This window comes from Diadema setosum, chromosome 9 (assembly GCF_964275005.1).
Source record: "Diadema setosum chromosome 9, eeDiaSeto1, whole genome shotgun sequence".
NCBI classification, from domain to species: domain Eukaryota; kingdom Metazoa; phylum Echinodermata; class Echinoidea; order Diadematoida; family Diadematidae; genus Diadema; species Diadema setosum.
In genome coordinates, this window is record NC_092693.1 from 11,103,464 (window position 1) to 11,119,785 (window position 16,322).

Consider the following 16,322-nt stretch of genomic DNA (forward strand, 5'->3'; position numbering starts at 1 on the left):
TCACTGAAATACATAATGAAATCGAGCAAGTTGGAAATAGCAGGGTCTTTGAGTAAATCTCACAACGCAAATTTGTACATCACACTCCACTATCAAAGCACGACATGCAACTCCAATGGGCTCTCCAGTTTTCTGCACATGTACATGTCTGTTATGAATCAATGTGACCAATTCTTATTGGAACTTGAAACCAAATTAGTTTTGTGTGGGCGTCTGTGTGCCATGCAGTAAATAATGAGCAATGTTCTCAGATGAAGCCATAATATGTGGAATGTGTTCAGTATTCTGTGGTGTTTGTATGTGTGTGTAATTCCCTGGTTTTAAAGGGATTGTACAGTTTTGGTTGAGATGGGGCTTCAGGTTTACAACAAGTTTTGATTACATTTTGAGATAATGAGAAACCTCATAATGAGGTATGACAGAGCATATTTGAGGAAAATTGGTTTTTAAATGGCTGAGATATCCAAAACAAAATGATCCTTATAAAAGGTGTGACCCACCTTTCATTAGGATCGCTTTGTTTAACTTGGCTTTTGGATATCTCTGCCATTTCAAAACCGATTTTCGTCAAATAACTTTGAATTCCTCTCAGAAAGGTATGCTCTGTAACATTTTCATAAGTGGTTTCTTAGTACATATTGTATCTGGCAAATACAATGTAGATAAAAGCTCAATCCTTACCTCGACCAATACAATACCATCCCTTTTATTATGAACGAAACAAAGTGCAGATGGCCGTGGTGATTGTTGGCATAATATTATGAGGACTTGCTAGTTGTGAATGGCACTGTCTAAACTGAACATTGGGTAGTGGAACTGCCATTATCCGTGACACGCACATGCAGACACAAAGATTAATACATTTGCATTGGCTCTGGTTTTGGGTACACTAGCTCTTATGTATTTCCATGAAGAGCCCGTTCAATTGAAGTTGGAAGTACAAGGGTATGCTTGCATGACAATTTATGGACAAATGCATGTCAGAGTGAGCAGGAACATACACACTGTACAACAGAAACATGACGAAACACTAGTCGTATCCACTTGCGTGTATGCAGTATATACAATACAATACAATGTAACTACAGAGTGAACAAGTCAGAAAAATTGAAAAGTGTTTGTGTTGCAAAACTTGGACCCTCACGAGAGTTGCATATTGTGGAACTTCAGTATTTTCTTCAGTCCCCAAGAACTTGGGACTCATGCAAAGTTTACTGTATTTCAGTTGTATTACAGTGTATTAAAATTTGAAGAGAATGAAGGGCAGGGTGCTTATGGGAATTTGATCAACAGCATCATGATCAAAATAATATCTGAATTTATGACATGGAAGCATCACTACACAATAGTGATACCTGTACAAATAAACTTCAGGTATATGTTGTAGGTGCTACCTCATTCACCAATAATATTTTGTAAGATAAACGTTGTACAGGTTGTATACAATGTATTTGTGTTTGAAGTGCTGTCATCACATTTAATTTACATGATGTAAATAGTCATCATATGTAAATAGTGAAAATAATTGTGAATCTTTTTTTTTGTAACTTTATCTTACTAAATGTTCGCAAATTATGAAGAGATACAACGGCAAGAACACAAATCAGTGAGAATTGATGGGCCAAATGTAGCCGTGCAAGTGACTGGAATCGTCTGAAAAGCAGCAGCAAACTTTTCCTATGCCGATCGTCCATAACATGTCATTACAGAGACACAGGGCAATAACACCTAGTACGTAACTTGCATACCAATATGCTCATCACGAAATCTTCCAAAGAAAATTAATGTACCCGTTACCAGTCCTCGGCATTAACATTCGTGCTTGAATACTGTACATAATACTGGATACATGACACAAAGCACAAAGCGGAGGTGAGTGTGGCGAGGATGTCAAATTTAAACATCGCCCTCTATCGATGCGTACGCCTGGTCAACGAGCGGGCCTCGAGCTGGGGGATTGTTTATTTTGCTTTGCGTTCAAGGGTCAAGTGTACAGCAGGAGAGTGCCCTGCGAGAGGGTCACTCCTCTTACCTCCGACCTCGGAAATCAACCCTGACCTGACCCGTGAACGCTTGTCATAAATTTTGTCAAAATAGGCGAAAGGTTACACAGAGGTTACCTCGAAGGTGACTGCTCTATAAACGATCGACCGAGCTTTGTCTCTAGATCTTGCTACAATTTGTATTGCGATGCCCTCTCAGTAACACATATTTATGCCCTTCTAAGAAGTACATGTTATTCTATATCATTGCAACCATAAACGTTTAACTCGATGCGATGACTCCATGCAAAGGATACATGGACTCTTTGTTTATTTTACTAAATCATTAAATCAAAAGGAAACTTGACAAGTCATTGAGAGACTACGTCAGTTTTGCATAATAGAATGTTTGTGACCATCTGTCAGAGTTCCTTGAAATCATGTGAAGAATACACATTTCGTTTTTCAAACTCATAGTCCGCTTTTTGCACGTTTCATTTTATTCTGATGAGCGAGACTGAGTTTATTTTCTGTATTATCAAAGTAGGCCTGCATAATACAGTAAACTATTGTATATATAAGCCTACCTCTCGAAAAGCAACTATAGCCTTTAGCCTTACCGACAACTGCATGATACTGACATAATATCAAGATTTCTAGTCTTTTTTTTTTTATGCAGACAAAAAAAAATTATAATTCTGCCTGAACTCCAGTGCTACTTGTCTCGTGGCAACTCAAGAATCAAAACTTCAGAGTCTGCATTGACACCAAGAAAATCGTTAAGCTTGTGACTTCAAGATAAGAACAGACTTTCCACACAAAATGAAAGCAGAACCCCCTGGCCAGCTCTTCTAGCAGAGTGGTAGCAGTCGAGTCGATTCTTTGTTTTTCCTATTGACAGATAAAAACACATTAGTGGCAATCGAGCCGGTCCGTACGACCGTAGCATCTTCTAGGCTTGGGGGGAAATAATGATTGCATGTGCAAAGCACTCGATCGTGTGCCTGAGTCAAAGTTTTGATTAACTTTAACCCTTTAGACGTCGCGCGTCTTTCCTCGCAGGACTTTATTAATGTTTTTGGCAGTCTTCCTGTGGATGTGACAAGGATTGGGATACAACATAGCCACTCTTTTTTTGGTCAAAACAGCTGGAGGTTTTTGCTGAAAATTATTATCAACTCTTGAAGGGGGAGAGGGGAAAATTTTTGAATCATATACATTGACGGGTGGCGATGCATGAGTATCAGTTACAGAAGACGCCAGAAAGGCATTTTGCCGTTAACAAATTGGCAACACGAGCGTGAACGACATCCGCTCTTTTACGTTTTTTTTTTTCCCCTCGTTGACTTTGGTGTCGTGTTCATATGACACGCTGTAAAACCGTTTATCATACTGATGAAACGGCTCCTGATGTTGCTGTTTGATGATGGGCGTTCTCGCGCTCTGATACTATATCATAACCGAGTGAATAACCTCGCAACTTTCTCTTCAAATCTTAAACTAAGTGATGTACAAACATCTTTCCACTTGTAATCTGTTACAGCCTTGATAACACTGATTATAAAAGCACAATTTTATCATCAACATTCGCTATCAATCAGAAATGCAGTTTTGCGTTTAGGGTCAGCTAAACAACGTTGTTTTATAATCTTATAACCTTATGATAGCCTTTAATCGCAGGTTTTTGTCTGTTTGTTTGTTTGTTGTTTGTTTTTTTTTTAATCGTGACCATATAGCAACACCCAATTCCCAAAAGGATCCCAGCGGATCTACAGCTGCGTTACCGGTAATGTCCTCGGCGCCCCATATCACATATCTCTGTGCAGCTCGAAAGTAGGGCCTACTATTATATAGGACAGTGTAGATGGCGCAACTTGATTATAACCGCTACATGTAAAGTCCCGTTCCGTGATGTATACCAGCCGGTGTCCTGCAAAAGGAAATGTGAGCAGTCAGTAGCTTTTCAAAAGTGATTGTATCAGACTTACACGCCTGTTACCACTCCAAGAGGAGACGAACATAAGTTTGATGATATTGAAAGTCATTCATTAATATACAACCTGTAGAGGGATTTTATTGTGTCACGCATTATGACAACCCTTTTATTTTTTTAGACTATTCTTGTAGCAGCATGCAGAGGTATAGTTTTGGTTTTACATCATTGCGCCAAATTATTGGATACTTAAAGTTAACTCACTGCTTGCTGCATAACTTTGTTTGTGTGTGTGTGTGTAATGGCGGCATTATGTTCAATTAATTATTGGCATTTAACAACAGTAAGCCATTTCACGCTTCTTCCGAAAAAGCGCATAAAACAAAACAAAAAGGCTATATTTATTATATATATATATATATATATATATATATATATATATATATATATATATATATATATATAGACACCGACTTGCAAACAAAGTGATATCTAAAAAGATAGATTAGATTGGATAGAAAGATACATACTGTACATACATACATACATACATATACATACATAGGCCTGCATAGTTGAATATTCAGCAGACTTTATCACAGTACAAGAGAATACTGAAAAAAGTAAACAGAGTAAAGGAGAGAGAATATTTCATAGTACAAGTTACGTTTTATTTGATTAATCCAACTCCCTGATCTGATTTTACGTAATTGATTACGGTTTCCTTGTCGTACAGATATTTCAGAATTTTAAAAAGGAAGATATAATTTTCTCTCTCTCTCTTTTTTTTCCAATATCGATATAAAGGAAATATGATTCATTACTTCGCTTTCGTGATTTTGTATAGGCCTACTTCAGTGGTGCCCCTTTTTCCACGTTGGTGTGCTACAAAACGCTTGTACATGCATGCGAATATGGTCATGTATTCCTGTTGTCAGATATTTTCTCAAAGATCCGTTTAACTTCGTCTCGAATTCACTAATTTCCGTGTAGGTTGTCTTTGCGCTACTTAAATCTTCATACTCTACAGAAAGCTTCCTTGATTGCTACGAAATAGGAGAGGATGAATTTGAGATTTTCAAAGATACACTCCACCAAAAGCAATGTATTGTATTGTGCAGAAATATTATAGTAACATCTTTACAAGGAGTAAATAAAATCGACGGAAAAAAACGAGTACTATAGTCTCTTTCTGCTATACGTTGTTGGTTTGTCTAGTTCAGCAATGTTGAGTAATTTTGACTCTGATCGAAAGTGCATTAAACTTTTCACAATTCAGGTTATCATGACCTATAACCAAAATCAGGAATGTGGCAACCCGCAGGTTTTTGTTTTGTTTATTACGATTATTATTGTTCAGACGGGTAATTTGATATCTGTTTTATAACAATAGGAACTTTTTCAAAATAAAATTGATCCTGATTGACCCCGGTTTTCATGCAATATAACAATCTTTGATTGGAGAAAGTTATTCTGACACGGTTTGCTTAGTATCACAAGTGCAACATTAAAAACACTGCTAAATAGTCACAGAGCAGTCACTCTCCTATCAACAACCTTAAAAGATGTTTATGGTTTCACATTCCACTAGTGCTTGCCAGACTTGAGGGTAGGGTGCATGAACTGTCCCTTATCATCATTGTTGTTGATGATACAGTAGACTCCCGTTATAACGAAATCCTCGGGACCGGCAGTTTTCTTTCGCTGTATCGAAATATCGTTATAACCGAACAAATAAACAATAAAAACACATAGAATGGATAATGTTGCGGCTTTAATTTTTCCTTCGTTGTAACCGGAATCTCGTTGTAACCGTGTTCGTCATAACGGGAATGCACCGTAATTATGATCGGATTGCTTCGTTGTTATTGTTGTTTTTGTTTTTCAAGCTTCTTTTGAACGTGATTCATTAGCTGTCACAAGTCTCGTCCTGTGGGAACCAATGAAGAACTGTGGCCTCCACGTGACTTGACTATATACATGTGCTAATATACCTATATACTGTATCCATGAATATCTGGAATGCTACAATGCCCCTAAAGTAACACAGGAGAAATACTAATGTCTATTTCTCATGTTGTATATCAAGGCGTTATCACATGGTTTTCAGACGTAAATCGGGATAAAGAGAATATATATATCTTTCTGATGTTATGTAATTGTTCATATAGGGATTAAAAATGCCCTATCGTTGCTCATCTCGTGCATGAGTGTTTGTTTTTTGTTTGTTTGTTTGTTTGTTTGTTTTCAACTGCTTCGTCTTATTTTTGTTGGAGTGTTTGTTGGACTAGACATTCAACACCTTGTTCAAGGGGACAAGACCAAAAGATGACATCTTCCTATGTACAATTTCATTCCAGCTATAGAATAATGTCATAGAATTTTCTGAGAAAGTCATTCTTATGAAGTGGAAATGTTACGTCTAAATTTACAGACGCTATGTTTATAATAGAGTCACACTACACTTGTCATGTTCATGTTTTCGCGCAGCGACATGCAACCCATTTTTTAGATAATCCCCAGGGCATTCCACTGTCAACTGTATTCGTTCGTCGATGGAGAAGGGGGCAAATATTGTCATTATATATCTCAAGCCTCCACATAATTGTGGCTTGTCTGAAGTGTAGCACTTTTGGCACTGGATGAAAACTCAATAGGCACATAAATGAATGCAGAAAGATCCAGTGATGATATAATGCATCAGTGAAGTTCGAGGAAAATGGGTACACTGATTAAACCGGAACGTTATAGACAATCATTATCACTAGTAGCTTGTATGATCCTAGTGGCGGATCCAGAGGGGAGCGCACCGGACGCGCCACCCCCTTATTTTTTGGTTAAAACAAAAGATATAAGAAGGAAAAAAAGGGGGTGCGTGCGCCCCCCCAAAGGCGTCCCCTTTATGGAATTCCTGGATCCGCCCCTGGATCCGCTTGTCCGTTTTACATGAAACTTCACTGATTGTGTTCTATTCACTTTTCTGCGTTCCAAAAATCCACATGATGATACATTAAATTTCCCTTTCATGGCGACAGATGTGCAAGATCTCATCCAAGACTAGTCTATTTCCTGATAGAAATGGCATGACTGATTCAGAAAGACATTTCTCATCACGAAACGAGAGAAAACAAGTGAGGGGGTGTCGGAGCGGATTTGCTTTCCTCATCCTCCTTTCAATGCCCATTGCGAATATGAATGTGACCGAGAGTATAATTTATACATGAAAACAAAACAGAATCAGTACTGCCGATGATGCATCTGATGACGAACACGAATGCAAAATGAATCATGCCTCCTGTTTTTGGCCATGACCTTGTTTGTCGTTGCCATGAAAGTCTTTCCTCAGGAAAAGCTTACAGAGGTACATCTGACGGTCACCTAAATCATTATATTACACACTTCCATAAAGCTGATGAGGGGGTATAGTTTACTCATTTTCGGCCGCTGCGGGAGGGATATATGAACCGCTGGTAAAGCAAGGAACGTATAACAGTTCTCGGAATATCTAAAAGGGTATTGTTTTGCTTTACTAGAGATCTTTTTTTCTGTCGTTCCTCTAAATTTGGCTGAGCAAATAGTAGGAGGGAAATCTTAAGATTAATATAGTAAATGCCCACAGAGCAGAGGAGAGAGATGGAATTTGTTTGTCCGGCGGTGATGTCTGCTCAAGATCTCCCGAGTAAAGGTGAGACGGAATAAGGGCAGATCAAGATGATACAAACATTGTATAATGCAGGAAGGATGATGGGGAAATGATATTACTATATAGGAATGATGTAAACAAAAGATGAACCAACAAACGAAAGGTCCTTCTCTGTATGTGATTGTGTGTGTGTGTGTGTGTGTGTGTGTGTGTGTGTGTCTGTGTGTGTCTGTGTGTGTCTGTGTGTCTGTGTCTGTCTGTCTGTTAATATAAATTTCATTGGATTTGTATTATCTTAAGGTGCAAAGAATTCTGTGCGACAATTATAATTCGGCCATTCAAAACAAAATTTTCTGACTCGAAATTCTCAAAACTCCTGCGGACGATGATGTCAATAAAAACGGGGAAAGAATGAGAAAATCGTATTTTTTCATCCAGCTCTATCTTTTTTTTTTTTCCAGGAACCTCATCATATCTTTTTTCAACATTGCATGGACGCTCGGATTCTATAGATTAAATCAATAGAAGGATGGGTTGTTTTAATCCCTCTGTCATCATGGCAATCTCCAGATCTGGATCATGAATTCACAAAAAAGGTCCCCCCCCCCAAAAAAAAAAAAAAAAAAAAAAGTCTCTACAAACCCAGTGTAAATGGACATTTGAAATAGATATTTGCCATTAAGCGCAGTCTGATATGACTGGTATGTAGTTTAACATGACGAGACGCTGAAAATATGAAAGCATTCCCAGGCTCCTGTTTGCACACGCAAACCTTCGAACGTGACGTCACACACGTATTATGTTTTTCAACACAAGGGTATAAGCGCATGCGGAGACGTCCACGACACACAGAACGCAACGACAACCGTTCGGATTGCCATGCCAACAATCCACGTTTCTCCGGTTCCGGGACCTTCTAGATCAACCACGTCAGCCTACGAGAAAGTAGGTCATATCATATAGGTAGGTACGTGGAAAGTTATGATTCTCATAATTCCTTTGGGAAGGGCAAAGGCAAAGGCAAAAAAAAAAAAACAACAACACAGACTCATATACTCAAATTCATGAAATTCTTCCGTCAAGATGCTTTCATTGCAGGACAATTTGTCAATCAGTTGCAACAGACTCATATAGTTGGCGTGTGGAAGGGAGATATTTAATAATAATGTATAGCTACACAAAATAGCAGTGCTATGTTAGCATTTGGTGCCCTTTTCCCTAGTCATAAAGAAATCATTTTCTTCCTACTCTTAGCTATCAACAACACTGCTTTTTATGACATATTGGGATGATTATTACGTCAAACGTTGGACATAATGACAATTATGAAATTATGATTATTATGAAATGGACTAGATATTTGTGTTTTCCTTCTTACACCTAGTTACAGAAACATAATTATAAAATGCGAAGTATTCAAGCGTAGCGTGAGGTACAATGGAATGGAAATATACATATTTCATAACATCCAAAACTCTCACTAGAAACAAAACAAACATTCAAACGAGCAAGGAAAAACAATAGCCTTTGATATGCCATCACCTTTTTTTTTTTTTTTTTTATTTCATATACTTTTCATATCTTTTCCTTTGGAATACACGCAAAGCACATGCATCTTTGTAGAATAAATCACAAAAAATAACTTGACATTTTGGGGGCACTCTTGTTTTTCTCCCTTTTTTTTGGGGGGGGGGGCGAGATTGATTGCTTTTATGCTTGCTTGTTTTGAGGTTTCCTGTGTGATTCATATTGACTTCTGCACAATATTGCAAAGTGCTCATCCTGGTTACAGGTGGCAGACTTGTTCGTTGCTTAGATGAGTAATATCAAGCCAATTTAGACAATGTATGACCGGAGGAACCGAATTTGGTCAATCAATCTATGATCACGTGAGGACGTGATGCGTTGGTGTAAATCGGGTGCACTTTCAATAGACTTTTTCATGCAGGGACGAAAATAATGTGAGATTACTCTGTCCACAGCATCGCTTTAAAATCATGCGTATACCTTGACATCGAATGTCTATTGCTTATAATTTCTTTAAAACGTCTATATTTGTTTGCTCTTATTCGCATCACTGCAGGGGAAATCAGTTATCGGCAAAAGACCAACAGCATTGAAACGCACACCACCCCATTTGGAACCACTCGTTTTATTTATGGAAACTTGCATTAAAAAACGGGGAAAAGGAGAAACATTTTAATGTTCAATGTTTAATTCAAATGTCTCAAAGATAGCCAAAGTAAAATCTTCACGATTGGAACTTTAGAAGTTAGCTTTGTGATCATCGAAGAAAATAATGTTTAAACTCAAATTAAACCGTCCTGATTAGCAGCTGTTAAAAATTATCGTATTCGGCAGACTTGCGAACACCGTCAGAGAAGATTTTGTTTTCTAGAATTGTTAAAGACATCAATTTTATTTCTCTTGAGATGATTTACCTAAATTGAACAAAATAGCGTCTATCTTATGGGAGAATATTGATGCTAAAAAGCTGTTCTATTTGTATTTTTCGATCAATCTAATGAGTGTGGCTACGTGCACTGGAATGTCAACTTGAGTGAAATCCATCAAAAACGGAAGGACTCAACTCTCCTAAATTTATTTCCCCTGAAAAAGAAGTCATCTCGATCCTAAACAGCAATGATAAATCAAAATAACTTGCCATCTGGCATTATATTGTGTAAAGGCAATAAGGTCAGCTCTTTCTGGCATACAAACCCCAATAAATATCGTACATGTACCGATATATTGAAACTTACAGGCAGGACGGTGCTCCCTTTCAGAATAAAAATTCTGATTGAGACAAAATACAGTAACTTGGAAACGTAATTGAAATGTAGGCCTACATGCAAAGCTTGTCGCAAACAAAATTAATTGTTGACTATAATATACGGATTCGAGTAATACGAATTTCACAATGTACCTGATAATAAATCGAATAAAGAACAGTCAGGAAAAGCAAACAAATAAACAAACCTTGTATGATATAATTATGTCTTCACATTAGCATTGTTTGTGTAAATATTTGACTTTGATCATGTGCATTATGTGCATAGATGAACGTGTCTCGTAACGAGGTCATTGGAAATAATTATATTCATTGTGGCAAATCTTTCAGCTCGGTTATATAAAGATTCTCTTCCAGGTAGGCCTACTCTTACCGACGCCTCACTTTTGATACGCACACTTCCTCAGATAAACGCTGAAACAACAATTATAATCAGGATGTTTTGCCTTAGGTTAATAAGTTGTTGTTATACTTTTTTGTGCTGTTGCATTTCTGTCTTTAATTATTTGTTTTATATTGTACTGTCAGTGTTGTTGTTTGTGAGGTTGGGTTTGATGTGCGTGAATTCTCTTCAGCAATATAACGTACCCGCCTCATGTTATCATTAAATAAGCGCTGTAAATGATATCAATCCAATTATAAAGGCAAAATAACTACCATTTTCATTTGGACCGTAATGTTGACATATTTTCTATATCTGTTCTAAAAATCTGGGTCGAGTTACAGTACAGATTAAATTTCAAATCATCCAAACAAAATTATGTTTGGACTTAACACAGGGGATTATATCATCTATCTAATATCATCAGTTAGTTTCCACGTCATACTATCCGTGAGAGGGGAAATTCTGGGTTACAAGTAAATAGAGCAAACCAGAAAAGGGGAAAAGGAGGAAGGAGGAGAGACAGAAGAGTGAGAGGGAGAGAGAGAAGGAGAGAGAGAGAGTTAAGGCAAGAGAGCGAGAGAGACACGGAGAGAAAAGGAGAGAGATAGGGAAGACAAGTCAAGGAGGAGGAGGGGGAGACTGTAAAGAGAGGAGGGAGAGGGAGAGAAGGTGGTAAGAGTAAGAGTGATGACTTCCAAATCTTGCGGTCATCAATTAACATAATTATCCTCTTGAGGTTAACTTTGTGTCAACAGGGCGTTCGCATTATTTTGTAGAGTAGCCAAGAACTTGGTACTTATTGGTCAGTGTCATCTAAATCGAACTGAAACTATATAGACAAAACTGAAAAGCCAAAGAAAGAAAGAAAGAAAGAAAGAAAGAAAGAAAGAAAGAAAGAAAGAAAGAAAATGCTTTTCATTTGAGAGGGATGCAGTGTTTTGTTGGGATCATGGACAGGAACGTTTTTATTAAAATTCTTTATTTGTTTTTATTCGATGGGGTGGTCAACAGGAAGGGGGAGAGTCATGTAAGCAGGATACTAATGAGGAAATAATTCAAGGCTGTCTCTATATACTTAATTAAAATGAGTTAATTGTGTTTTGTCTTACTCGAATATGTAAAAATCATTTCTCTTCATAAAATTAAAGAATGGTATTACACACACATTGACACACAATGCCATGCACACACACGCACATAACCAACTTGATTGTTGGTCTGAAAAGGTCATTTTGTATCGATGATTATCATGTTCTGGTAATTCGCGAGTGGAAAGTGGTGATTTGGATTTTTTTTGTCATATCATTTGTTACATAAACTTTTTGATAATATTGTGAATTACATGTGAGCATTAGGAATGTTTGGATGATTTTGTTTCCATGTGTACGCGCATAAAGACTGTCCTATGGAACTTTTAGTTCTAAGAACTTATCATTTTTATTATTTTCATAGATATCATTATTATTATTGTTATTATTATTATTATTATTATTATTATTATTATTATTATTATTATTATTATTATTATTATTATTATTATTATTATTATTATTATTATTATTATTATTATCATTATTATTATCATTACTTATATTATCATTATTATCATTATTATTAAACAATAGGCCCTACTATTATCAAATTACGTTACAACAGATGTTTGGTGCAAATCCAATCACTGGTGGTTCTTTGATATGAGTAACGAAAGGATTATCATTATGCACAGATAAGTAAAAAAAAAAATGATACTAATAATGCATGTTGCGAAGATGTTGTGACCACAAACATAGACTGCGCGTGACCGACCAAGAGTTTCTGACATTCTCTGCCTGGTGGACCTACAATGGATGACACTATTTTTTTTCTCTCGTTTTACACTATAAGAAGTGACAGCTGCTGCACTTATGTAACTGGAATACAACGGCGAGAGGTATTTACACGTGTTATAGTCTCTTTTCTTCTCTTATGATGAATTGCGTAACCAATTAATATGGCACATGCGTTGAACGATATACGAAAAATATAAAGAGAATTACATATTCCCTCGACTTGTCACGAACGTATATTATAACCAAGGGTAACATTACACCTCCCCCCATCTTTTTGAAAGAGGCAACTTCAAGTTTTCCTTGATCATGGGAGAAAAATGAAAATATGTTGAATTTTTCTTCATAATTTCGTCATAATCATGTATATCATTCTACGCATGCGACATCTTTTAATCCAGCGATGGCGGCATTAAAACTTCAAATATTCATAACTTTTGAACGGATTGTCCGATTTTCCTCAAACTGTCACTGATATGTTCTATTAATATTGCTGCATCCTCTTAATCCTTATGTCCTTTTTGATGAGATAACCAAAACGAAAGTACGACCGTCTTCTTCGAGGCTCTCCTTGTCGTCTCTTTGTCGCAAAAGATCGCCATTGCTGTCATCCGGTAATTCTGTGGAGGGGGGGGGGGGGGAGAAGGAGAAAGAAAAATCATGCGCTTCGAGAGAGACCATTTACCTGACGAACTGGGTACTCTTCTCCATTCATTCATTTATTTTTATAAGCATTAGTTATATCTTTGCAAAGTATTGTAGACTGTAACTTATAACTGCCATGTCGCAGTTGTGTGTGTGTGTGTGTGTGTGTGTGTGTGTGGGTATGTGTGTGTGTGTGTTGTGTGTGTGTGTGTGTGTGTGTGTGTGTGTGTGTGTGTGTGTATGTGTTGCTTTGTTTTTCATTTAAAATCACGATGGATAAAGCTGCTCATCGATGCTGCATGATGGGCTCAGCTAGAGTAAAGGTCAAGCTGCAAGTGTAATGGAAAACGTCCACTTGTCCAGCCAGCTCTGGCTGGCTAGCCTTGCCTGAAGAGAGGATAGAGGAGCTTCGCTTTTTTGCTGGTAATGCGGGTCTCGGCTTATGACTTGCAGAGAGTCATTGAAGTGGAAGGTAATGGCTAAAAATAAACGTGGTAGATTTTCACCAGATTAGCTGGGAGGCACTTGTGAAAATAGTACCAATTATTGTTTACATAAATGACATATAGATATACGTATATAACTAATGTTTGTATGCTTTAGTAAATACTGAGGGTAAGTTTCTAAATAAATGTATGTACGTTATTTCTATATAATTTAATGTAATGCATATAATATATGTAGGCCTATTATACTTTCACAATTCTATGTAATGAGTAGGTTTTGAGAAAAAATAGAAAGAGAAAGAACTGAAGAACAACAATATTAGTATGTTATCATGTCACAAGCGATAGGGCAGCACACTTCAGTTTCGGAGGCAATAATGACTGTTTTGTGTCTTCAATAGACATTTATCTCCTTCATTCCTTTCACCCTCTAGCTCGTCCTCATTAGCTTTGCACGGCTGAAGAAGAGACTATATCGCAGAGCGTGCGAAGTTGTCTGGGCAACCTTTGCCCGACGTGCAAGGTTGACGAGAGATTCGCTTGTCTTTGATATGGATCATATTTCGGCGATCACGAATCGCGGTTCTGCTCACCATATATGCATGCATGTAAACAGTTAGGACGAGTAGCTGAAGCTGTGTCAGCGCGACTTCTGTTCGAAAGTGTTTACCGCACGCCTTTCATTTCATTTCTGCGTTTTCATTCTACCAAGGAGTTTCACTCTAGCTGTTTATTCTAATAATAAAAAAAATGAAGGACAATTTTACCAGATTCCATATTAAAGAACACATTCCTTCCACTTGTTACTGACATATAGATATGTTGAGGGCAATATTATGACAAAAGGTAATATAAGCCAAGTGCTTTTTCATTATGCTAGAAAATGAAAATGTTTTGAATCTCTTTAAATTTTCATTCTATTGTTGTCTATGTCTGCGTTCACGAATATTTGTAGTCTTTTTATCCAGCGATGGCTGTTCCTAAATTTGAAAATGTATATACTTTTGAACGGATTGTCTCTTTCTTCTCAAACTTTTACGACGTGTTTTGGGAAGGGGACTTGTCGCCATGTCAACGTACATTTCTTGGAAAGTCGACTTGGCGAGATAATCTATGTCGCCATGTCGACTTCTTAGAGTTTGATAAGTCGACATGATGAGTTACATATCTTGACATGTCGACATGATTATGAATATTAAGTCAAATTGATAAGATGAACTATCTCGAAATGTCGTCAAGTAGAATGACCCTTGAAAGCTTCCGTTCGCGATAGAAAGAATGTTCTAGCTGTTATTTAATCTCTGCAACGCTGCTCCTATTCAAATTCTAAGACTTCGGCTAAGCTCAACGTTCAATCGATCATGGCTCAAATGACGTTCAATCATTACCTTTGCTAATATCTTAGAGCGTTGGAGTGGCGGTCATCCAAATTTTAACTTTTCTCTCATGACTTGACCTATTTCGTGTTTTTCCCTTGTGTTTTCCCCCTCTGTGGTTGAAATTAGAGGGCCTAATCTAGGGCAGGTTGTGCGTATGGCCACTGTTCATCACTGTCATGATTGGCCACAACTTGGCGTCCTAAAAGGGCTGTATCGTTTCACTCAGCATGAGTCGACGCTTCGCACGTGAGTGACCTTGAAGGTAAAAAGAGTCCATAGGTAATGATGCCATTATGTCACATGTCTCCTGAAGTGTTTTTTTTTATTCACACGATGTGTATTTATGATATTCACGCAAACACACACAGACACACACCCATTCACACATATCATGATACATAGTCTGCTGCACACTCTGAGCTAAAAGCAGAATTCTTGTTTGTTAATGAGAAGCAACAAACAATATAATTTCACATCATGTAGTACGTAAATTGATAGACATGAGATGTACAAAATTTGTTGAATCTATGTTTGTGCTTGAGTAAATAAGGCAATATTCTGAAAACCCCAAAAACATAATACACTGAAAAAGGATGACGACTGAACAAACTGATGCTTACGTATTCCAGTATTGTAACAATGTAATCCATTACAATACTACAAGTTTACCTGTGCAGAATTTATGAATGATTTCATCTTTGTTCGCTTCATTGAGCCCCCACTCATGCATTCATCTGTGAAGCTGCTATGTGATCAAGTTTGTTCATTGTGATTTGTTGTAAATTTTGAAAACATTCTTATTCCTCATCCAGATCACTATAAAGACTGAAACGCTGTACTCAATATAACCAATTTATTCTGATGTTAAAAGCAAAATTCTTAAAATCATTTCGAGGTCTCCTTTAAGGTAATTTCTAAGAGCCGAGATTCGTGGGGTGCACATCGCATATCAATGTCGTACCTGGTGGCCATGAGAACGCTCAGAAGCAACGATGCAAGAACTTAGAAAATCAGATTGTCTTCTTATCAGAACGTTTGTAATTTACACCGCACTTGTGCTGATCGTTGAGACTACGAAGAGATCGACGTCAATCGTGTTTTTCTTGTTGGTGTGTGAGTAATGAACAAACAGCCGTAATGTGACCAAAGAAGAGTAAACAACAGAAGACAGTTTTTTTTTCGCACGTTATAATTTTCTTGTGAATCAGGACACGTATAGCAATAGCACACCTCCACATCTCCACTATCTTTTCTATCTCTGAACGTTCATGACCTCAATCAAATCAAAGATC